The following is a 25,051-nucleotide window of genomic DNA, read 5'->3' as shown; positions in this document are numbered from 1 at the left end:
GCGATTGCGAATGGCAGTTCATTCTTGATTTGGTTCTCTTTAAGTCTGTTACTGGTGTATAGGAATGCTTGTGATTTTTGCACATTGATTTTGTATCCTGAGACTTTGCTGAAGTTGTTTATCAGTTTCAGGAGATTTTGGGCTGAGATGATAGGGTCTTCTAGATATACAATCATGTCATCTGCAAATAGAGACAATTTGATTTCCTCCTTTCCAATTTGATTACCCTTTATTTCTTTTTCTTGCCTGATTACTCTTGCTAGAACTTCTAGTACTATACTGAATAGGAGTGGTGAGAGAGGACATCCTTGTCTACTGCCAGATTTCAAAGGGAATGCTTCCAGTTTTTGCCCATTCAGTATGATATTGGCTGTAGGTTTGTCGTAAATAGCTTTTATTGTTTTGAGATATGTTCCATCAATACCTAGTTTATTGAGGATTTTTAGCATAAAGGGCTGTTGAATTTTGTCAAAGGCCTTCTCTGCATCAATTGAGATAATCATGTGGTTTTTGTCTTTGGTTCTGTTTATGTGGTGAATTACGTTTATGGACTTGCGTATGTTGAACCAGCCTTGCATCCCCAGGATGAATCCTACTTGATCATGGTGGATGAGCTTTTTGATATGCTGTTGCAATCAGTTTGCAGTATTTTATTGAAGATTTTTGCATCTATGTTCATCATGGATATTGGCCTGAAATTTTCTTTTCTTGTTGAGTCTCTGCCGGGTTTTGGTATCAGGATGATGTTTGTCTCATAAAATGATTTGGGAAGGATTCCCTCTTTTTCGATTTTCTGGAATAGTTTCAGAAGGAATGGTATCAGCTCCTCTTTGTATGTCTGGTAGAATTCGGCTGTGAACCCATCTGGACCTGGGCTTTTTTTGGGTGGTAGGCTCTTAATTGCTGCCTCGACTTCAGACCTTGTTATTGGTCTATTCAGGGTTTCGGCTTCTTCCAGGTTTAGGCTTGGGAGGTTGCAGGTGTCCAGGAATTTATCCATTTCTTCCAGGTTTACTCGTTTATGTGCATAGAGTTGTTTGTAATAATCTCTGATGATGGTTTGGATTTCTGTGGAATCTGTGGTGATATCCCCTTTATCGTTTTTTATTGCATCAATTTGGTTATTCTCTCTTTTCTTTTTAATTAGTCTGGCGAGTGGTCTGTCTATTTTGTTGATCTTTTCGAAAAACCAGCTCCTGGATTTATTGATTTTTTGAAGAGTTTTTTTTGTGTCTCTATTTCCTTCAGTTCTGCTCTGATCTTAGTTATTTCCTGTCTTCTGCTAGGTTTTGAGTTTTTTTGATCTTGCTCCTCTAGCTCTTTCAATTTTGATGATAGGTTGTCAATTTTCGATCTCTCCTTTCTTCTCATGTGGGCACTCATTGCTATATATTTTCCTCTAGAGACTGCTTTAAATGTGTCCCAGAGATTCTGGTATGTTGTGTCTTCGTTCTCGTTGCTTTCGAAGAACATCGTTATTTCTGCCTTCATTTCATTGTTTATCCAGTCAACATTCAAGAGCAAGTTGTTCAGTTTCCATGAAGCTGTGCGGTTCTGAGTTAGTTTCTGCATTCTTAGTTCTAACTCAATTGCACTGTGCTCTGAGAGACTGTTTGTTATGATTTCCAATCTTTTGCATTTGCTGAGGAGTGATTTATTGCCAATTATGTGGTCAATTTTAGAGTAGGTGTGATGTGGTGCTGAGAAGAATGTATATTCTGTGGATTTGGGGTGGAGAGTTCTGTAAATGTGCATTAGGTTTGCTTGTTCCAGGTCTGAGTTCAGGTCCTGGATATCCTTGTTGATTTTCTGTCTGGTTGATCTGTCTAATATTGACAATGGGGTGTTAAAGTCTCCCACTATTATTGTGTGGGAGTCTAAGTCTCTTTGTAAGTCATTAAGAACTTGCCTTATGTATCTGGGTGCTCCTGTATTGGGTGTGTATAAATTTAGGATCGTTAGCTCTTCTTGTTGCAGTGATCCATTTACCATTATGTAATGTCCTTCTTTGTCTCTTTTGATCTTTGTTGCTTTAAAGTCTATTTTGTCAGAGATGAGAATTGCAACTCCTGCTTTTTTTTTGCTCTCCATTTGCTTGGTAGATCTTCCTCCATCCCTTTATTTTGAGCCTTTATGTATCCTTGCATGTAAGATGGGTTTCCTGGATACAGCACACTGATGGGTTTTGGCTTTTTATCCAATTTTCCAGTCTGTGTCTTTTGATTGGGGCATTTAGTCCATTTACATTTAGGGATAGTATTGTTATGTGTGAATTTGATGCTGTCATTTTGATGCTACCTGGCTGTTTTGTTGGTTAGTTGATGCAGATTCTTGATTGTGTTGATGCTCTTTTACCATTTTGTGTGTTTTTGGAGTGGCTGGTACTGGTTGTTCCTTTGTATGTGTAGAGCCTCTTTCAGGAGTTCTTGTAGTGCAGGTTTGGTGGCGATGAAATCTCTGAGTGCTTGCTTGTTCACAAAGGATTTTATTTTTCCTTCACTTATGAAGCTTAGTTTGGCTGGAGAGGGGATTCTGGTTTGAAAGTTCTTTTCTTTAAGGATGTTGAATATTGGCCCCCAATCTCCTCTGGCTTGTAGGGTTTCTGCTGAGAGATCTGCTGTGAGTCTAATGGGCTTCCCTTTGTAGGTAACCCGACCTTTCTCTCTGGCTGCCCTTAGCATTTTCTCTTTCATTTCAACCCTGGTGAATCTGATGATTATGTGCCTTGGGGTTGCTCTTCTTGAGGAATATCTTTGTGGTGTTCTCTGTATTTCCTGGATTTGAATATTGGTCTGCCTTTCTAGGTTGGGGAAGTTTTCCTGGATAATATCCTGAAGAGTATTTTCCAGCTTGGATTCATTCTCTTCATCACATTCAGGTACACCTATCAAACATAGATTAGGTCTTTTCACATAGTCCCACATTTCTTGAAGATTTTGTTCATTCCTTTTTGTGCCTTTTTCTCTGTTCTTGCCTTCTCTTTTTATTTCATTGAGTTGATCTTCGACCTCTGATATCCTTTCTTCTGCTTGGTCAATTCGGCTGCTGAAGTGTGTGCATGCTTCACGAAGTTCTCGTGTTGGTTTTTTTCAGCTCCATCAATTCACTTATATTCCTCTCTATGCTATCCATTCTGGTTAGCATTTCGTCCAATCTTTTTTCAAGGTTCCTAGTTTCTTTGCGTTGGGTTAGAACATGTTCTTTTAGCTCACTGTAGTTTCTTACTACGCACCTTCTGAAGTCTGATTCTGTCATTTCTTCACCCTCCTCCATCCGGTCTGGTTCCCTTGCTGGTGAGGAGTTGTGATCCCTTTTATGAGGAGAGGTGTTCTGGTTTCAGTAGTTTTCATTTTTTTTGTGCTGCTTTCTTCCCATTTTTGTGGGTTTATCCACCTGTTGTCTTTGTAGTTACTGTCTTTCAGATTGTGTCTCTGAGTGAGCTTCTAGTTCGTGGATGCTGAAGTTACTTCTTTTTTTTTTTTTTTTTTTTAAGCTTTCTTTCTAACAGTCTGACCCCTCTGCTGTAGGACTGCTGAGGTCCTCTCCGGGCCCTGCCTGCCTGGGGATCACCTGCAGCAGCTGCAGAACAGTAAGGGTTGCTGCCAGTTTCCTCTTCTGCTTTCTTTGTCCCAGAAGGATGCTCGCCTACTGTCAGTCTGTTCTCTCCTTTATGAGGCGATTCTTTGGATCTATGGGGGTCAGGGAGCTACTTGAGGAGACAGTCTATCTTTTATTGGGGTTTAAGTCCTGAGCTGTGAGCTCCGTTGTTTGTTCAGAGCTGCTGGGCAGGTATGTTTAGGTCTGCTGCAACTGAACTCATAAAGTACCTTTTGTTCCCAGGTGCTCTGTCCCGGGGAGTTGGGGCTTTATGAGTTTCCGTTGCACTACTGCCTTTTTTGATTTTTCTTTTAGGTCTGCCCCGCCCAGCTAGCAGCACGCCTAGCCACTGTCTGCCTGCAGAGGCTTTGCTGATCTGCTGTGGGCTCTGCCCAGCTGCGCTGTGCTCTTCTCTGCAGTCCTCTTTATATGGGCGTAATTAGAACTGTCTAGGCAACGGTGGCCCCGCCTCTGTTATGGTGGACTCTCTCTGTTGTGGCAGGTTGCCTCGGCAACGGTGGGTTGCCTCAGCGACGGTGGCCTGCCTCCGTAGTGGTGGAGAGTCTCAGTAATGGCGGACGCCCCTCCCCAACCGAGCCAGACTGTCTGTGGTTCAGCTGTGCTTTGTTTGAAGGGCTCAACCCAGAGGGTTTCCAATTACTGTTTTTGTTTTCGTTGTTGTTGGGGGTGGGGGGCTGGGACCAACCGAGCCTGATCACCTGGCTCCCTGACTCAAGAGTCTTTTAAGTTGAACGACCCTGCGTTCCAGTCGCTTGTTGATAAGGTGCCAGGATCTCCAGTGCTGCGACTCACTGAGTCGGCTCAAACAGCGGAGCCGGCTCCTCGCGGATTTTTTACCTAGAAATCTTCTGGCCTGACTCACTATTTCAGATGAATGGGCAACTCTGCCATCTCAGGGCTCCGACCGCCAGGTAAGAGGGCTCCCAGACCAGTGGCTTTTGTATGGAGAACCGCTGCGACAGGGCGTGGTCACAGCAGAGGCACGGACCAAATCAGCCCCGCGGGGGCCAAAACAACCGCATGGGCCGGGACTGTGGCGCTGGCGACCCCTCTGCCTGGGTATATCCTGGTCTGTGGGCAATAAATATTCGTCTGGAAATGCGGCATCCACTCACCCTCTGCACTTTCACTGGGAGCTGAAGTCCTGAGCTGTTCTTAGGTGGCCATCTTCTCAGCATCCCCCCTGTACATTTTCTTTATCCAGTCTTTTATTGATGGGCATTTGGGTTGATTCCATGTCTTTGCTATTATGAACAGTGCTGCAGTGAACATACACGTGCATGTATGTTTATAATAGAATGATTTCTATTCCTTTGGGTATATACCCGTTAATGGGATTACTGGGTCAAATAGTATTTCTGATTCTAGGTCTTTGAAGAAAAGAATTGCTGCACTTTTTTCCCACAGTGGTTGAACTAGTTTACATTCCTACCAGCAAACAGTGTAAAAGAGTTCTCTCTCTCCACAGTGTTGCTAGCATTTGTTTCTTGACTTTTTAATAATCACCATTCTAACTGATGTGAGATGATACCTCGTTGTGGTTTTGATTTGCATTTCTCTATTGATCAGTGATGTTGAGCTTTTTTTAATATGTTCGTTAGCTGCATAAATGTCTTCTTTTGAGAAGTGTTTATTCATGTCTTTTACCCACTTTGTGATGGAGTTTTTTTGTGTGTTTTTCTTGTAAATTTGTTTAAGTTCCTTATAGATTCTGGATATTAGACCTTTATCAGATGAATAGATTGCAAAAAAAATTTTCTCCCTGTTTGTAGCTTGCCTGTTCACTGTGATGATAGTTTCCTTTGCTGTGCAGAAGCTTTTTAGTTTAATTAAATCTCATTTGTCAAATTTTGCTTTTGTTACAATTGCTTTTGCCTACTGCAACATGAACTATTTACCCATGCCTATGTTCTGAATGGTATTGCCTAGATTTTCTTCTAGGGTTTCCAAAATTTTTGGGTTTTACGTTTAAATCTTTATTCCATCTTGAGTTAATTTTTGTATAAGGTGGAAGGAAGGGGTTCAGCTTCAGTTTTCTGCATATGGCTAGCCAGTGCTCCTAGCACCATTTATTAAATAGGGAATCCTTTTCCCCATTGCTTGTCAGGTTTGTCAAAAATCAAATGGATGTAGATGTGTGGTCTTATTTCTGAGTTCTCTATTGTGTTCCTTTGGTCTATGTGTCTGTTTTTGTACCAGTACCATGCTGTTTTGGTTACTGTAGCCTTGTAGTATAGTATGAAGTCAGGTAGCGTGATGCCTCCTGCTTTATTCTTTTTGCTTAGGATTGTCTTGGCTATATGGGCTCTTTTTTGGTTCCATATGAATCTTAAAGCAGTTTTTTTTTCTAATTCTGTGAAGAATGTATATCAGTGGTAGTTTGATGGGAACAGAATTGAATCTATAAATTAAATTGAGCAGTATGGCTATTCGCATGATATTGGTTCTTCATATCCATGAGTATGGAATGTTTTCCATTTGTTTATGTACTGTCTGATTTGCTTGAGCAGTGGCTTGTAGTTCTCCTTGAAGAGGTCCTTCACTTTCCTTGTTAGCTGTATTCGTAGGTATTGTATTCCCTTTGTAGCAATTGTGAATGGGAGTTCCTTCATGATTTGGCTCTCTGCTTGTCTACTGTTGGTGTATAGGAATGCTTGTGAATCTTGCACATTGATTTTGTGTCCGGAGACTTTGCCTGAAGTTTCTTGTCAGCTTAAGAAGCTTTTGGGCTGAGACAGTGGGGTTTTCTAGATGTAGGATCATGTCATCTGCAGAGACAGTTTGACTTACTTTTTTCCTATTTGAATACCCTTTATTTCTTTCTCTTGCCTGATTGCCCTAGCCGGAACTTCCAATACTATGCTGAATAGGTTGAGAGGCCATCCTTATCTTTTGCCAATTTTCAAGGGGACTGCTTCTAGCTTTTGCCCATTTACTCTGATATTGGCTATTGGTTTGTCATTAAATAATAATACCTTATTATTTGGAGGTATATTCCATTGACACCTAGTTTATTGAGAGTTTTTAACATGAAGCAATGTTGAATTTTATTGAAGGCTTTTTCTGTGTCTTTTGAGATAATCATGTGGTTTTTGTCTTTAGTTCTGTAAATTACATTTATTGATTTGCCTATGTGGAACCAGCCTTGCATCCCAGTGGTGAAGCCAACTTGACTGTGGTGGATAAGCTTTTTGTTGCACTGCTGGATTCAGTTTGCCAGTATTTTGAGGATATTTGTATCAATGTTTACAAGGGATATTGGCCTGAAGTTTTCTTTTTTTGTTGTTTCTCATCCAGATTTTGGTGTCAGGATTATGCTGGACTCATAATATGAGTTAGGGAGGATTCCCTCCTTTTCAATTGTTGGTAATAGTTTCAGAAGAAATGGTATCAGCTCCTCTTTGGACTTCTGGTAGAATTCAGCTGTAAATCCATCTGGTCAAAAGCTTTTTTCCGTTGGTAGGCTTTTTATTACTGCCTCAATTTTAGGACTTATTAGTGGTCTATTCAGGGATTCAACTTCTTCCTGGTTGTTTTGGGAGGTTTTATGTATCCAAGAATTTATCCATTTCTTCTAGATTTTCTAGTTTATTTGCAAAGAGGTGTTTATAATATTCTCTGAGCATTGTTTATATTTCTGTGGGGTCAGTAGATATTCCCTTTTCGTTTTTCATTGTGTCTATTTGATTCTTTTTTCTTTTCTTCTTTATTAGTCCAGTTAGCAGTCTGTTTTTTTGTTTTGTTTTGTTTTTAAAGCTCCTGGATTTGTTGGGTTTTTTTGAAGGGTTTTCATGTCTCTGTCTCTTTCAGTTCTGCTGTTATCTTGGTTATTTCTTGTCTTCTGCCAGCTTTGGGGTTTGTCTGTTCTTGGTTCTCTAGTTCTTTTAGTTGTAATGTTAGGGTGTCAATTTGAGATCTTTCTAGCTTTTTGATGTCGGCATTTAGTACTATAAATTTTTCTCTTAACACTGCTTTAGCTGTATTACAGAGATTTTGGTGCATTGTCTCTTTGTTCTCATTGATTTCGAAGAAATTCTTGAATTCTGCCTTAATTTCATTATTTATCAGGAGTAATTCTGGAGTAGTGTGTTCAGTTTCCATGTAGTGTTGTGGTCTTGATTGGGTTTCTGAATCTTGAGTTCTAACCTGATTGCCCTGTGGTCTGAGAGACTGTTATGATTTCATTCTTTTTGCATTTGCTGAGGAGTGTATTAGTTACAATTATGTAATTGGTTTTAGAGTAAGTGCCATGTGGCGCCATGAAGAATGTATATTCTGTTGTTTTAGGTGGAGAGTTCTGTAGATACCTGTCAGGTCCACTTAATCCAGAGCTGAGTTCAAGTCCTGAATATCTTTGTTAATTTTCTGTCTTGATGATCTGTCTAATATTGACAATAAGGTGTTAAAGTCTTCCACTGTTGTTGTGTGGGAGTCTCAGTCTCTTTGTTGGTCTCTAAGAACTTGTTTTAATTAATCTGGGTGCTCCTGTATTGAGTACATACATATTTAGGATAGTTAGGTCTTCTTGTTGAATCGAACCTTTACCATTATGTAATGCCCTTTTTTGTCTTTAAGGAAAAAAAAAACCTTTGTTGGTTTAAAATGTGTTTGGTCAGAAACTAGGATTGCAACCCCTGCTTTTTTTCTGCTTTCCATTTGCTTGATAAATTTTTCTTGAGCCTATGCATGCCTTTGCATGTGAGATGGGTCTCTTGAATACAGCACACCAGTGGGTCTTAAGTTTTTATCTGGCTTGCCATTCTGTGTCTTTTACTTGGAACATTTAGCCCATTTACATTTAAGGTTAATATTGTTTTATGTGAATTTGATCCTGTCATCATGATGCTAGCTGGTTATTTTGCAAACTTGTTGATGTACTTGCTTCATAGTGTCATTGGTCTTTGTACTTCAGTGTGTTTTTGTCATGTCTGGTAATGGTTTTTTCTGTCAGTATTTAGTACTTCCTTAGGAGCTCTTGCAAGGCAGGCCTACTGGTGACGAATTCCCTCAGCATTTGCTTGTCTGAAAAGGATTTAATTTCTCCTTTAGTTATAAAGCTTAGTTTGGCTGCACATGAAATTCTGGGTGGTAATTATTTTCTTTAAGAATGTTGGGGCTGGGCACGTTGGCTCATGCCTGTAATCCCAGCACTTTGGGAGGCCAAGTCAGGTGCACCACTTGAGGTTGGGAATTCGAGACCAGCCTGCCCAACATGGAGATACCTTCGTCTCTACTAAAAGTACAAAATTAGCCAGATATGGTGGCACATGCCTGTGATCCCAGCTACTCAGGAGGCTAAGGCAGAAGAATTGCTTGAACCTGGGAGGCAGAGGTTGCAGTGACCTGAGATCACACCATTGCACTCCAGCCTGGGCACAAGAGTAAAACTCCATCTTGAAAAAAAAAGAAACAAGAATGTTGAATATTGGCCCCCACTCTCTTCTCGCTTATCATGTTTTTGCTGAGAGGTCCACTGTTAGTCTGATGGGCTTTCCCTGGCCTCTCTGGCTGCCCTTAACATTTTTTCCTTCATTATGACCTTGGAGAATCTGATGATTATGTGTCTTGAGGTTGATCTTCTCATAGAGTATCTTACTGGGGTTTTCTGGATTTCCTGAATTTGAATGTTGTAGTATCTTGCTAGCTTGGGGAAGTTTTCCTGGATGATATCCTGAAGTATGTTTTCCAACTTGGTTCCATTCTCCCCATCTCTTTCAGGGATTGGGGATAACCTGAATCAGTCATAACTTCACTGTTTTTATATAATCCCGTAGTTCTTAGAGGTTTTGTTCACTCCTTTTCATTCTTTTTTTTCCCTAATCTTGTCTGCCTATCTTATTTCAGCAAGATAGTCTTCAAGCTCTGAAATTCTTTGCTTGGTCCATTCAGCTTTTGATACTTGTGATTGCATTGTGAAGTTCTCTTGTGTTTTTCAGCTCCATCAGGCCATTTATGTTCCTCTCTAAACTGGCTATTCTTGTTAACAGCTCCTGAAATATTTTACCATAATTCTTAGCTTCTTTGCATTGGGTTAGGACATACTCCTTTAGCTCAGCAAAGTTCATTATTACCCAGCTTCTGAAGCCTACTTCTGTCAGTTCATCCATCTCAGCCTCAGCCCAGTTCTGTGCCCTTACTGGAGAGGTATTCTGATTATTTGGGGGAGAACAAGAACTCTGGCTTTTGGAGTTTTCAGTGTTTTTCCATTGATTCTTTCTCATCTTCATGAATTTATCTAGCTTCTATTTTTGAGGTTGCTGACCTTTTCGGATAAGATTGTTGTGGGGGCTTTTTGTTGAGACTGTTGTTGTTGCTTTCTGTGTGTTTCTCTTTCAATAGTCAGGCACCTCTTCCATAGGGCTACTGCCATTTGCCATCCACTCCAGACCCTTTTCACCTGCGTCTCTCCTGTACCTGAAGGTATCACCAGTGGAGGCTGCAGAATAGCAAAGATGGCTACCTGCTCCTTCCTCTGGAAACTCCATCCCAGAGGGGCACCAACCTGATGCCAGTGGGAATGCTCTTGTATAAGGTGTCTGGTGACTCCTATCTAGGGGTCTAATCCAGTCAGGAGACACAGGATCAAGGACCTGCTTAACAAAGCACTCTGGCTGCCGCATGCTGGTGGAGTGGCGCTGCACTGATCAGAATCCCACTCATCTGGACTGCCTGGATTTCTCAGAGCCAGCAGGGGGAAAAGACTAAGTCCACTGATCCCTGGAGATCATGACCACCACTCCCCCAAGGGGCTTCTCCCAGGGAGATTAGAGTTATCTCCCTAAACCCCTGGCTGGAGTTGCCAAAATTCCTGCAGGGAGATCCTGCCTGATGAGGAGAGATCGGTCAGGGTCCAGCCTAAAGAGACAGTCTGGCCACGATCTTCCACAGCTGCTGTGCTGTGCTATGGGGAATTCTTCCTGGGTCCAAACCACTTAGTCTCCCTGGCACTGGCAGGGGAAAATAGCAGACTAAAGCTGCAGTCATGGCTCCTGCCTCTCCCCACAGGAACTCAGTAGTCTTAGGCAGTCTCCAGCCAAGTGGCCACTGAGAATCTCCACAGCTCTGTGCTTGGGACCCAAGGCCGTGAGGTTGTGAGGGTTTCTCCTGATCCACAGGTTGTACAGATCTGTGGGAAAAGCATGGTTTCCTGGGAGAAATAGCACAATCATTCACTGCTTCATTTGGCTGGGGGTGGGAGCTCCTCTTGCCATGTGTGGCTCTCAGGTGGGCCATCACTCCAACACATCAAGGAAAAGCAAGCTTTCCTTGCTCTTTGTGGGTCATGCTAACCACCTAGTCAGTCCCAGTGAGAGAACCTGGATACCTCAGTTGCTGGTATATGATTCACTTGTCATTTTCATACTCAGTGGGAGCCTCTGACTGCAATTTTTTCTAGTCAGCCATCTTAGCCTCTCCCCGCCATACTTTTCAAGTGTCTGAACTGAAGGTATCTCTGTTTTTGAAACAATCAAAAGTCATTTGGAAATAAGTATAGTGACCAAGGCGGGGTTTTATTTTTTTAATAGAGTCTGGGCACAATGGTTCATGCCTATAATTTCTAGCACTTTGGGAGGCTGAGGCAGGTGGATTACATGAGCCCAGGAATTCAAGACCAGCCTGGGCAACATGGTGAAACTGTTTGTACAAAAAATACAAAAGTTATCCAGTTGTGATGGCACGTACGTGTGGTCTCATGACTCTGGAGGTTGAGGTGGGAGGATCACCTGAGCCCAGGGAGATTGATGCTGCAGTGAGCCTTGATTGTGCCACTGCACTTCAGCATGAGTGACAAAGTGAGAGACTATCTCAAACATAAAAAGAAAGAGATGGATTTTTAAAGTAATGAGACAGATTTTTTTTCTATGGATTTTCTAACTGATACTAAAGGCAGTCCAAAGGAGATTTACCTTAAAAAATGTGTGAGAGATCTAATCTATGCTTGATCGGCATACCTGAATGTGACGGGAAGAACGAATCCAAGTTGGAAAACACTCTTTAGGATATTATCCAAGACAACTTGCCCAACCTAATAAAGCCAGCCAACATTCAAATGCAGGAAATACAGAGAACACCACAAAGAAGAGCAACCCCAAGGCATATAATTGTCAGATTCACCATACCAGGGTTGAAATGAAGGAAAAAATTCTAAGGGCAACCAGAGAGAAAGATCAAGTCACCCACAAAGGAAAGACCATCAGACTCACAGCAAATCTCTCCGCAGAAACCCTGCAAGCTAGAAGAGAGTGGGGGCCAATATTCAATCAACATCCTTAAAGAAAAGAACTTTCAACTCAGAATTTGATATCCGACCAAACTAAGCTTCATAAGTGAAGAAGAAATAAAATCCTTTATGGACAAGCAATTGCTGAGAGATTTCGTTGCTATAAGACCTGCCTTACAAGTGCTTCTGAAGGAAGTACTAAACATGGAAAGGAACAACTGGTACCAGTCACTGCAAAAATGTACCAAATGGTAAAAAAACAACAATGCAATGAGGAAACCACATCAACTACAGGTATTGATCAACTTATGACCTATGCAACTTACAACCATTAGACTTTATGACCACAATCGCTAGCCATGACTGTTCCGTGACTGGCAGCGCAAACATTGCCCAGCTGGGCGTACGACAGTGCAGACCAGCTTCTGGCAGCACTACCATCTCCACGTGCACCATTTCAACTGTACATATAGCCTACTCAACTTACGACCAAATTGTGTTACGACCGTTCCACTGTCCCGACCATGGTTGTAAGTCGAGCACTACCTGTAACAGGCAAAACAACCAGCCAGTAACAAAATGGCAGAATCAGATTCAAACATAACAGTATTAATGTTGAATGTAAATGGCTTAAATGCCCTAATCAAAAGACACAGACTGGCAAACTGGATAAAACATCAAGACCCATTGATATGCTGTATTCAGGAGACCCATTTCATGTGGAAAGACTCACATAGACTCAAAATAAAGGGATGGAAGAATATTTATCAAGCAAATGGAAAGGAAAAAAAGCAAGGGTAGCAATCCTAGTCTCTGATAAAACAGACTTTAAACCATCAAAGATCAGAAGACGCAAAGAAGGGCATTACATAATGTAAAAGAATCAATGCAACAAGGAGAGCTAACTCTCCTAAATATATATGCACCCAATGCAGGAGCACCCAGATACATAAAGTAAGTTCTTAACGACCTACAAAGAGACTTAGAATCCCAAACAATAATAGTGGGAGACTTTAATCCTCCACTGAAAGTGAACAGGAATATCCAAGTCTTGAACGCAGATCTGGACCAAGCACACCTAATAGACATTTACAGAACACTCCACCCTAAATACACAGAATACACATTCTTTTCAGCACCATATCGCACTTACTCTAAAATTGAACAGATAATTGGAAGTAAACCACTCCTCAGCAAATGCAAAGAACGGAAATCATAAGAATCTCTGAGACCACAGCTCCATCAAATTAGAACTCAGGAAAGCACTCAAAACCACACAATCACATGGAAACTGAACAACTTGCTCCTGAATGGTGAATGGATAAACCGTGAAATGAAGGCAGAAATAAAAATGTTCTTAGAAACCAACAAGAACGAAGACACAACATACCAGAACCTATGGGATACATTTAAAGCAGTGTCTAGAGGGAAATTTGTAGCAATAAATGCCCACATGAGAAACAAGGAAAGATCTAAAATTGACACTGTATCATCAAAATTGAAAGAGCTGGAGGAACAAGTTCAAAAAAACTCAAAAGCATGCGGAAGACAAGAAATAACTAAGATCAGAGCAGAACTGAAGGAAATAGAGATCCAAAAAACTCTTCAAAAAAAATCAATAAATCCAGTATCTTTTTTTAGAACATCAACACAATAGACCACTAGCCAGATTAATAAAAAAGAAAAGGGAGAAGAATCAAATAGATTCAATAAAAAATGGTAAAGGGGAGATCACCACCGATTATTCGGAAATAAAAACCACCATCAGAGATTACTACAGACAGTTCTATGCATGGAAACCAGTCAATCTGGAAGAAACGGATGAATACCTGGACACTTGCACACTCCCGAGACTAAGCGAGGAACAAATTGAAACCCTGCATAGACCAATAACAAGATCTGAAGTTGAGGCAGCAATTAAAAGCCTACCAACCAAAAAAAGTCCAGGTCCAGACGGGTTCACAGCCGAATTATAACAGATGGACAAAGAGAAGCTGATACCATTTCTGTTGAAACTATTCCAAACAATACAAAAAGAGGGAATCCTCCCTAACTCTTTCTATGAGACTAACATCATCCTGATACCAAAATCTGGTAGATACACAACTAAAAAAGAAAACTACAGGCCAATATCTATGATGAACATTGATGCAAAAATCTTCACTAAAATACTGGCAAACCGAATCCAACAGCACATCAAAAAGCTTATCCACCACGATTAAGTAGGTTTAATCCTGGGGATGCAAGGCTGGTTCAACATATGCAAATCTATAAACGTAATCTACCACATAAACGGAACCAAAGACAAAAACCACATGATTTTCTCAATAGTTGCAGAGAAGGCCTTCAATAAAAAACAGCCCTTTATGCTAAAAACTCAATAAACTAGGTATGGATGGAACGTATCTCAGAATAATAAAAGTTATTTACAAGAAACCCACAGCTAATATCATACTGAATGGACAAAAACTAGAAGCATTCCCTTTAAAAACTGACACTAGACAAGGATGCCCTCTCTTACCACTCCTATTCAATACAGTATTAGAAGTTCTAGCCAGAGCAATTAGGCAAGAAAAAGAAGTAAAGGACATTCAATTAGGAAAAGAAGTCAAACTGTCCCTGTTTGTAAACGACATGATCATATATTTAGAAGACCCCATTGTCTCAGCCGAAAACCTCCGTAAGCTGATAAGCAACGTCTGCAGAATCTCAGGATACAAAATCAATGTGCAGAAATCACAAGCATTCCTATACACCAGTAACAGACAAACAGTTAATAAGTAAACTCCCATTTACAGTTGCTTCAAAGAGAATAAAATACCTAGGAATACACCTAACAAAGGATGTAAAAGGTATCCTTAAGGAGAACTACAAACCACTGCTTAAGGAAATAAGAGAGGACACAAACAGATGGAAAATCATTCCATTCTCATGGTTAGGAAGAATCAATATTGTGAAAATGTCCATATTGCCCAAAGTAATTTATAGATTCAATGCTATCCCCATCAAGCTACCATTGACCTTCTTCACAGAACTAGAAAAAAACACCTTAAACTTTATATGGAACCAAAAGAGAACCCACATAGCCAAGACAATCCTAAGCAAAAAGAATAAAGCTGAAGGCATCACCCTGCCTGACTTCAAACCACACTACAAGACTGCAGTAATCTAAACAATATGGTACTGGTACCAAAACAGAGGTATTGACCAATAAACAGAACAGAGGCCTCAGAAGTAATGCCACACATCTATAACCATCTGATCTTTGACAAACCTGACAAAAGCAAGGAATGCGGAAATGATTCCCTATTTAATAAATGGTGTTGGGAAAACTGGCTAGCCATATGCAGGAAGCTGAAACTGGACCCCTTTCTTATACCTCATACAATTAACTCCAGGTAGATTAAAGATTTAAACATGAGACCACAGCATAAAAACCCTAGGAGAAAACCTAGGAAAAACCCTTCAGGACATAGCCACAGGCAAGACTTCATGACTAAAACACCAAAAGCAATGGCAACAAAGGCCAAAATAAACAAATGGGGTCTAATTAAACTCAAGAGCTTCTGCACAGCAAAAGAAACAATCAGTAGAGTGAACCGGCAACCGACAGAATGGGAAAAAAATTTTGCCATCTACCCATCTGACAAAGGGCTAATATCCAGAATCTACAAAGAATTAAAGCAGATTTACAAGAAAAAAACAAACGCATTCAGAAGTGGGCGAAGGATATGAAAAGACTCTTTCCAAAAGAAGACATATATGCAGCCAACAGACATATGAATAAATGCTCATCATCTTTGGTCATTAGAGAAATGCAAATCAAAACCACATTGAGATACCATCTCATGCCAGTTAGAATGGCGATCATTTAAAAATCTGTAGACAACAGATTTTAGAGAGGATGTAAAGAAAAAGGAACACTTTTACACTGTTGGTGGGAGAGTAAATTAGTTCAACCATTATGGAAGACAATGTGACACTTCCTCAAGGACCTGGAAATAGAAATTCCATTTGACCCAGCAATGCCATTACTGGGTATATACCCAAAGGATTATAAATCATTCTGTTATAAAGACACATGCACATGTATATTGATTCCGGTGCTGTTTATGATAGCGAAGTCCTGAAACCAACCCAAATGCCCATCAATGGTAGACTGGACAAAGTATGTGTGGCTCATATACATCATGGAATAATATGCAGCCATAAAAAATGATGAGTTCGTGTCCTTTGTAGAGACATGGATGAATCTAGAAAGGATTATTCTCGGCAAGCTGACACAAGAACAGGAAACCAAACACCACATGTTTTCACTCCTAGGTGGGTAATGAACAATGAGAACACTTGGGGACAGGGAAGGGAACAACACTCACTGGCCTAGGTGGGGGGGGTGGAGTGGAGAGAAGAGGAGGGACAGCGGGGGCCGGGGAGGATGGAGAGGAATAACACTGGGAGAAATGCCTGATATAGGTGACGGTGGGGGGAGGAGGATGGAGACATCAAACCACCATAGTGTATATGTATCTACACAATAGTCCTGCAGGATGCAGGATGTGCACATGTTCCCCAGAGCCCAAAGTACAATAAAAAAAATTTGTGTAGTACATTTACTGGTAGAATAAATGTATAATTTCCCCTTATTATTACTATAAAGCAAAATATGCACTTGTTTATATAAAAGTTAGCGTGCTTATCCAATCGTCAGTTATCCTCCCTTTTTAATGAAAGTTGAAAAAGAAGTGACTAATTTGTTTTGATCATCTCTTTAATACATACTTATAGAATGTAGATAGAAATATATTTAAAGACCAAAATTTGGTCTTTTATTCATTTTACTTAGCATTTACTGATATGTGTCCCTCTTGGGTGCTCCCACATCTTGTTGAATTTCCTTATTTCTGTTACTATTTGCTTTTATATTCTATATTTCAATTGATTGATTGATTGGAGAGATGAAGGGCTCACTGTATTGCCCAGACTGATCACAAACTCCTGCCATCAAGCATTCCTCCCACCTTGGCCTCGCAAATGTTGGAATTATAGACATGAACCACTACACTCAACCATTTTTTTTAAAACTAGCTCGTTAAAATGAAGAACAGCAGGGTAAGGTCAAAAACCAGGATTTGTTAACTTTAGATACTACCAAAGTGAAGAATGGGATTTCATTTGGGTAATCTCAGAGGCTTTGCATAGCTTTTCAAAGATGCATCCGTGCACTACCATTTTCTGTATTCTGTTGCAATTTCTTGCTACCATCATTGAGGTTATTGATTTTTTTGAAACAGAGTCTCATTCTATTGCCCAGGCTGGAGTGCAGTGGCTCAGTCTTGGCTCACTGCAACCTCTGCCTCCTGGGTTCAAGTGATTCTGATGCCTCAGCCTCCCAAGTAGCTGGGATTACAGGCACCCACCACAATGTCTGGCTCATTTTTTTGTATTTTTAGTAGATGTGAGGTTTCACCATATTGGCCAGACAGGTCTCGAACTCTTGACCTCATGGTCTGCCTGTCTCAGCCTCCCAAAGTGCAGGGATTACAAGCACATGCCACCATACTGGGCTTATTGCATTTACTAATGGTCTCCTTACCTTATTGTTTACCCATGTGCAGCTCACTAAGAACTGCTCTATGTACTAATTTAATTAGCTTTCGCCTATCACCTTGCACCTGCTCTGGCATCGTGCTAAAAAGCCAAAAGCCTTTCATAAAAGAATTTTATATGATGCATTGAACATTGCATTTTACTTAAAACAGCTTATTTTTTGGCAAATGAACCACATTGCAAATTTTTTTTTTTTTTTTTTTTTTGAGACGGAGTTTCGCTCTTGTTACCCAGGCTGGAGTGCAATGGCGCGATCTCGGCTCACCGCAACCTCCGCCTCCTGGGTTCAGGCAATTCTCCTGTCTCAGCTTCCTGAGGAGCTGTGATTACAGGCACGTACCACCATGCCCAACTAATTTTTTGTATTTTTAGTAGAGACAGGGTTTCACCTTGTTGACCAGGATGGTCTCGATCTCTTGACCTCGTGATCCACCCGCCTCGGCCTCCCAAAGTGCTGGGATTACAGGCTTGAGCCACTGCGCCCGGCTGGTTACTAATTCTTAATCAGTTAAGAAGGACTCTTGTGACTGGAGTCTACACCAGAAGTGGGACTGTCTTTTCTATTTTCTACCATATAGGTCCTAGGAATTAGACATCTGTTTTCATTTCTTATAGTGAAAAGAGGTCTGAAACAATGTATAATGTCCTAGAAATGAGACAGACTGTTTGATGAGTTAAGAGCAGGTATCTGAATAGATGGAGGTCAGTAAAAACTGTAGTCTCTGCTTCTTGTTGAAAAGAAAATTCTCTGTAGGAAAAGCCTGCAGTCATCAGTTCAGAAGAAATAATTATAACTCCCACTGGAAATACTGAAAGGACCTGGAATCTCTTTGTCAGGTCAACATAGAACGTAGGATTTTCTTTTTATTAATACTTATTTGAAAATTTAAAATAAAACTAACTGAAACATTTTTGTTTAGTTTTTTTGTTTGTTTGTTTTTGTTTTGTTTTTGAGACAGGGTCTTGCTTTGTCACCCTTGCTGGAGTGCAGTGGTACAATCTCAGCTCACTACAACCTCCACTTTCTGGGTTCAAGTAATTGTCATGCCTCAGCCTCCTGAGGAGCTGGGACTACATGTGTACACCACCACACCCATTATTTTTTGTATTTTTAGTAGAGACAGGGCTTTGCCATATTGTTCAGACTGGTCTTGGACTCCTGGACACAGGCAACCTTCCTGCCATGGCCTCCCAAAGTGTTGGGATTACAGGGGTGAGCCACCACACCCAGCCCAACATGGGAATTTTTTTTTTTTCTTTTTTTGAGACGGAGTTTCTCTCCATGGCCCACCCTGGAGTTTGGTGCCATGATCTCAGCTCACTGCAACCTCTACCTTTTGGGTTCAAGCATTTCTTTTGTCTTAGCCTCCCAAGTAGCTGGGATGACAGGCTAAATTTTATATTTTGTATAGAGATGGGGTTTCACTATGTTGACCAGGCTGGTCTTGAACTGCTGACCTCAGGTGATCCACCCACCTCGGCCTCCCAAAGTTCTGGGTTTACAGGCATGAACCACCGTGGCTGGCCTCAACATAGGATTTTCTTAATGATATTTTTTACCTAAGCCTCATTCTGCAAATGAAAACAAAAAATCATTTGGTAGAGGGAACACCAACAATTCGATGTTTTTGAAATGTCATTACTTCTCAGAGTTAAAAATTTGCTACCTGTGTCTTCTACCAATTCCAAATATATTGATTCTTGTCTAGCCCCAAGTGGAAGATGGAGGTGCTAATTTTTCAGGATAACACCAGGCCATTGAAACTGGAATGGGGTAAAATCCATAAAGAATTTATCCTAATTCCTGGATAAGTCAGCAAAGACAATGTGTGAATGTGAGATTGAATTCTCAACCCTAGGTGTCATTCCCTCTTCAAATACCAAGAATATTTCAAAGTAACTCTGTGTTATGAACAAAAAAGTTACCTGCTTTGACCAGCTGTTTTTCCTGTGTTAACCATGTTTTCTTCTAGCTGTGCAGAGCAGTATAACTTGTGCTAGTCTGAAAAGCAGAAATAAAAACCTTAGTGTTTATAGGGACATTTCTGGCAGATGAAAGCAGGAACTTTGTTGGAAATGGCAATAAAACCTCAGAACTCATTGATATATTTTGTTGCTCTTCTGGATTCTATTGAAAGTCCTTCTTACCAGTGCTTTGAAGGGAGTTTAGACAGTAACTAGGCACACAACTATGCCAAGAATTTTAATTGCGTCGAGGGCCTTCATGCAAATAAGACTAAGACTTGTAATAGCAAATAGAATTCTTTGATTTGTAGGTGTTTTGATATAACCAGTTGATATGCAGATTAGTCCCCAGTGAGATATTGACTATTGAAATATATGTAAGCACTTTCTAAATTTGAAGCATTACCAAATGTGTCTGTTTTGAGTTTGCCCTATTCCTATTGGCAGGTGTGGTGGTCATTCATTTAACAAGTATTTACTAAGTTCTTACTAAGTGCCAACTGCTTTTCTAAGTACTAGAGACATAGTAATGAATAAAACTTACATTCACAGGAATACATTTTTATATATAAAATAAAACATAAAAAATAGCTCAGGCATGGTTGCTCACACCTATAATTCTAGCACTTTGTGAGGCCAAGGTGGGAAGATGGCTTGAGGTTAGGAGTTTGAGACCAGCCTGGTAAATATAATGAGACCCTGTTTCTATTAAAAAATAATAAAAATAAAAAAATAACTTCAGATAGTCATTCATGGTGTGAAGAGGAAAAAGCAGAATATTTAGATAGTGTATGAGGAAGAGGTAGGTTTTGAGCAGGGAAGAGGAGAAACCTTTTACCTAGGTTGTTCAGGAAAAGTCAGTCTGAAGAACTAACATCTGAACTGACACGTTTCTTGAGAAGTCAGCTATAATTTCTAAGTGGAGGGAACAAGCAGTGTGAAGATGCTGTGATAGGAAGAAGCTTGGTATGTTCCAGAATGACAAGACCAGGTTATGAAGTGAGCAAAGCTCCTTGGAATTTATAATCTCATGCCCACAGAATGGCAATTGAATGAGGGAAGATGAGAAACACTAAATTTTCTTTCTGTGTACATTTTTATTTGTGTTTTTGCGTGAGTCCCTACATAGCTAGATGAACCATGTTAAAGAAGAGAATTACTTTGACTGTTTTACTACTTTTCCCTAGTGTCCTAAGAAGTATTTCTCTATGAGCACTGTCTCCATTCCCCCTCTTTATTTAGAAATATTCTCTTCAATTTGTATTTTCTATCTTAACAAAATTTACAATGGAAATACAGATTTTTTCTTTTATGCCTCTGCATATAACCTTATTAAAGGAAATAGAAGAGAGGATAATGCTGAACAAATAGATACCATAGTGATTATATATTTTGAGGCAAATACTGCCTTTATTATAATAGAGTCAGTTCATTATGGGCTGCTTGCTTGCTTTAATCTCTCTTGAGCCTCAGTTTTCTCTGCTATAATATATGGAGGTGACTACTAAGTATCTTATAGAATTACATGAGATTAAGCACATGAAGCATTTAGCACAGTGCTTGGCACATAGATAATGTTTATGGAGCACTTACTGTTTATCTTTTAGAGTCAGGGTCTTGCTGTGTCACTCAGGCTAGAATGCAGTGGTACAACCTTGGCTCATTGCAGCATCAACCTCCTGGGCTCAAACAATTCTCCTACCTCAGCGTCCTGACTAGCTGGAACTATAGGCGTGCACCACCATTTCTGGCTAACTTGTTTCTTTTGCAGAGTTGAGGTCTCACTGTGTTGCTCAGGCTTGTTTCGAACTCCTGGGTTCAAGTAATCCTCCCACCTTCAGCTCCCAAAGTGCTGGGATTACAGATGTGAACTGCCGTGCCTGTCCTTACTGTTATATTATCATGAAGATCTTTATTCTTTCAAATCACCTCCCAGTCAACCTTTTCTACAGACATTTTTAAATAGTTCCAATAAACTTTTATGCTGGCATTCCCCCCAGCTTATGCCACTGTCCAAGTATCTTTTCTTCTGTTGTCCAGGTCAGAAACACCGTATATTTATGAGACCATCTTTTGGTAACAAAAATGCCAGGAATCAGTGGTATATTAAAATCCTAGTATTAATTCAGGCTCCTGTCAAGCTCCTGATAAAGCCTATACATACTGTGTAGCTATACCAAAGATTGCATAGCATAGGTGAAAATGTGTGAGTATATAGACCTTGATCTCCGGAGCTGCATTTGGCCTGTCTCCAGTCATTCCGTTCTATCTAATTAATGACATTCCTGGCATATGGGGATCATACAGCACAGAATGTGTCCACATTCTGCCTGTGAAAACCCACTTTGTTCTCCACCTGCAAAATGGCAAATTCTGCTTTTCATTTCTTTATTGTGTCATTTTTTTAATGTCATTGTTCTATCTCCCTCTCCCTCCCTTCCCTCTCTCCCTCTCCTTCTTTTCTTCTTTCCTTTCTTTTCTCTTTCCCTCCTTCCCTCTCTTCCCTTCTCCCGCCCCTTCCACCCTTCCTAGTAAAGGGAAGAGAGATGCACGTTGGGGATTGGTCTTAGAGGAGGAAACTAGCATCATCACCTAAACTGATTCTGGAAGTTCTCTTGAAGCTCAAGAATGTTTTGCTTCAGTAATGCTAACTTTTATCACAATCCCCTGAGAAGACCATCATTTTTCTGTGGCATTGTAGCTTCTACTGTTTTCCTTGTCTAGTATGCTTTTTCTTCTTTTCTTTAAGACTAATCTCAAATCTTTCTTACTCTGCTAAATCCTACTGACTCTGGACTTGATTAATCCCATGCCACTCAACACTTATGCTGTTGTATGCTTTTTGCTGCTTAATTCATATTACTGAATCTTTATATAAGTTAAAGCCTTATTTCTCCAATGGTTTACTCAGAGCAGGGATTTTGTCTTATATATTTATAGTATCTCACTGTTTTTATCTTTCCCTACCCCAACTGTAATCATACTTTTTCTAAACACCTGAACATTCCTTCTTCCTTGGGGATAAGGGCATGTTAGCAAAGCTCTATAACCATTTTTGTTTATTCCTCTGATACTCTAATTTTCAGACGAGAGTTGTATAACTTGAGAAAAACCAAAGACAGTGGTATATTTTGTAACATTATAGATACTACACAGGACAAACCTTAGCTGTTACTGCAAGAATTCTATCTAAAATAATAGATTCAGGCTAATTTGAGTGTCTCAATCTATACCCTATTTCATCCCAATTTCTTCTTTTTTTATTATACTTTAAGTTCTGGGGTGCATGTGCAGAACGTTCAGGTTTGTTACTTAGGTATACACGTGCCGTGGTGGTTTGCTACACCCATCAACCTGTTGTCTACATTAGATATTTCTCCTAATGTTCTCCCTTGCCTTGCCCCTTACCCCCAGACAGACCCTGGTGTGTGATATTCCCCTCCCTCTGTCCATGTGTTTTCATTGTCCAGCTCCTACTTATGAGTGAGAACATGCGGTGTTTGGTTTTCTGTTCCTGTGGTAGTTTGCTGAAAATGTTGATTTCAACTTTTATTTTAGATTCAGGAGGTACATGTGCAGGTTTGTTGCATGGGTATATTGTATGATGCTGAGGTTTGGGTACAATTGATCTTGTCATCCAGGTAGTGAGTATACTACTCAATAGGTAGTTTTTCAGCATTCCCCCACTCACCAACTTTTGGAGTCTCTAGTGTCTGTTGTTGCCATCTTTATATCTGTACGTACCCATTGTTTAGCTCCCACTTATAAGTGAGAATGTGTGGTATTTGGGTTTTGTTTCTGGATTAATTTGCTTAGGATAATGGCCTTCAGCTGCGTCCATGTTACTGCATAAGACATGCTTTTTTTTTTTTTTATGGCCGCATAGTATTTCATGGTATATATGTACCACATGTTCTTTATCCATTCCACTGTTGAGGAGCACCTAGGTTGATTCTTTGTCTTTGCTATTGTGAATAGTGCTGAGGTGAACATACAAGTACATGTATCTTTTTTGTTGAATGATTTATTTTTCCTTGGGTATACACTCAGCAATGGGATTGCTAGGTCAAATAGTAGGTCTGTTTTAAGTTCTTTGAGAAATCTTCAAACTGCTTTCCACAGTGGCTGAACTAGTTTACATTCCCACCAACAATGTATCAGTGTTCTCCCTTCTCTGCAACCTCACCAGCATCTGTTGTTTTTTACTTTTTAATAACAGCCATTCTGACTGGCATGAGATGCTATCTCATTGTGGTTTTGATTTGCATTTCTCTGATTAGTGGTGCTGAGCATTTTTTCATGTTTGTTTGACCTCAGATTTCTGAGTAAGTTTAGAATGTCTGAGCATCAAAATCAAATCTTGGAGTACAGTAGTTGAGCCAACCCCCAAATAAAATAAAAATACCTAAAGAAAAATTAGGCTTTTTTCTTTCTCCTCTTAAATGCATTCAGTTCTTTTAGCTTCTCATTTGTATCACCACCAGAAGACAAAGAATAAATGCTGATCGTTCAGGTTTAAAAAAAAATTTGTTGATAGCACTAGCAGTTTGGTTGGAGAAATCAGGGAAAATTCAGGACTAAAGAAATTTAGAGACTGTGATTTTCATTTATCCACTCCTTCATTAATTATGACAAACCATAAAAACAGATTAATTCATAAAAGGATGATCACTGTGTATCCTCAGAAGAAAATAATAATTGCTAAAAAAAAATCAAGTTTTAAAAGCAAAGGGGATGATAGTGAGCTCTGTTATTTAAACCAAAGAATATCACTGAAATCTGAAATAAACAAGCCATCCAACAGAAGAAGATATCTATACTTGGTAACTGCATCCTGCTATGTGTAAGTTTGAAAAGGAAGAAAGGAAGACAGTGCTGGGAGAGGAGCCATGTATACCTGGATTTGCTCTATTAAAAGAGGTGCTTGATTGCTCAGTAATTGCAGAGCTAGGCTCTTGGGGAGGCCTTTGTCATCCCTCCTTGGCTGACACCAGACGATAGTGTGGCTCTGTGATAAGAGGGGACCAGTGTCTCCATGGCAACTAACTGAGCTCTATATATTTTACCTCATTACAAATGAGGATAGATAGTAAAATATATATATATATATATATATATATATATATATATATATATACACACACACACACACACACACACATGCACACGCACACACACACAAGAGTGAATATGTGTTTATGTATGTATACATCCTGTCTTCTATGTAGAAACTGAGTAGAATAAAATTTTTGAAAATGTGATTGCATTGAAAGGATAAAGTTGATAGGCCTTTTTTTTCCCATTGGTGCAGATAAATATTTCGTTTTTCAGTTCCTCTTATGATTTTCTGCTAAACCCACCCAGCTGTAGCTTGAAAGATTAATGATGGGCAGCAAAAGAATGTGAGAAGAGGTGGTGAATGAATAGAAACCAGCACCAGAGAAGAAAGAGTACTGCCTGGCCTTTGGGACAAATAAATAAGGATTTGCTAAGTCTGTTAGTTTCACCCCCATAACAGGAAAACCTGGAACCCATTAGAATGGAAATGTGGAGACTTTTATAATATAATGATTCCTAGAGTTCCAAACCTGCACAGACTGGGGACAAGAAAAAAGAAAGAGGGACTAAAATTAGCAGTTT

General features: G+C 40.0%; 1 long non-coding RNA gene across 1 annotated transcript in view; it reads left to right on the top strand.

The window, feature by feature from the left end:
* LOC104653210 (uncharacterized) overlaps window positions 1-25,051 on the top strand; it is a 181,035-nt gene that overhangs the window by 92,147 nt on the left and 63,837 nt on the right. The window lies entirely within an intron of this gene.

The sequence above is a fragment of the Saimiri boliviensis genome, chromosome 1, assembly GCF_048565385.1.
Source record: "Saimiri boliviensis isolate mSaiBol1 chromosome 1, mSaiBol1.pri, whole genome shotgun sequence".
Taxonomy (NCBI): Eukaryota; Metazoa; Chordata; class Mammalia; order Primates; family Cebidae; genus Saimiri; species Saimiri boliviensis.
This window is presented reverse-complemented; position numbering and strand designations above follow the sequence as displayed.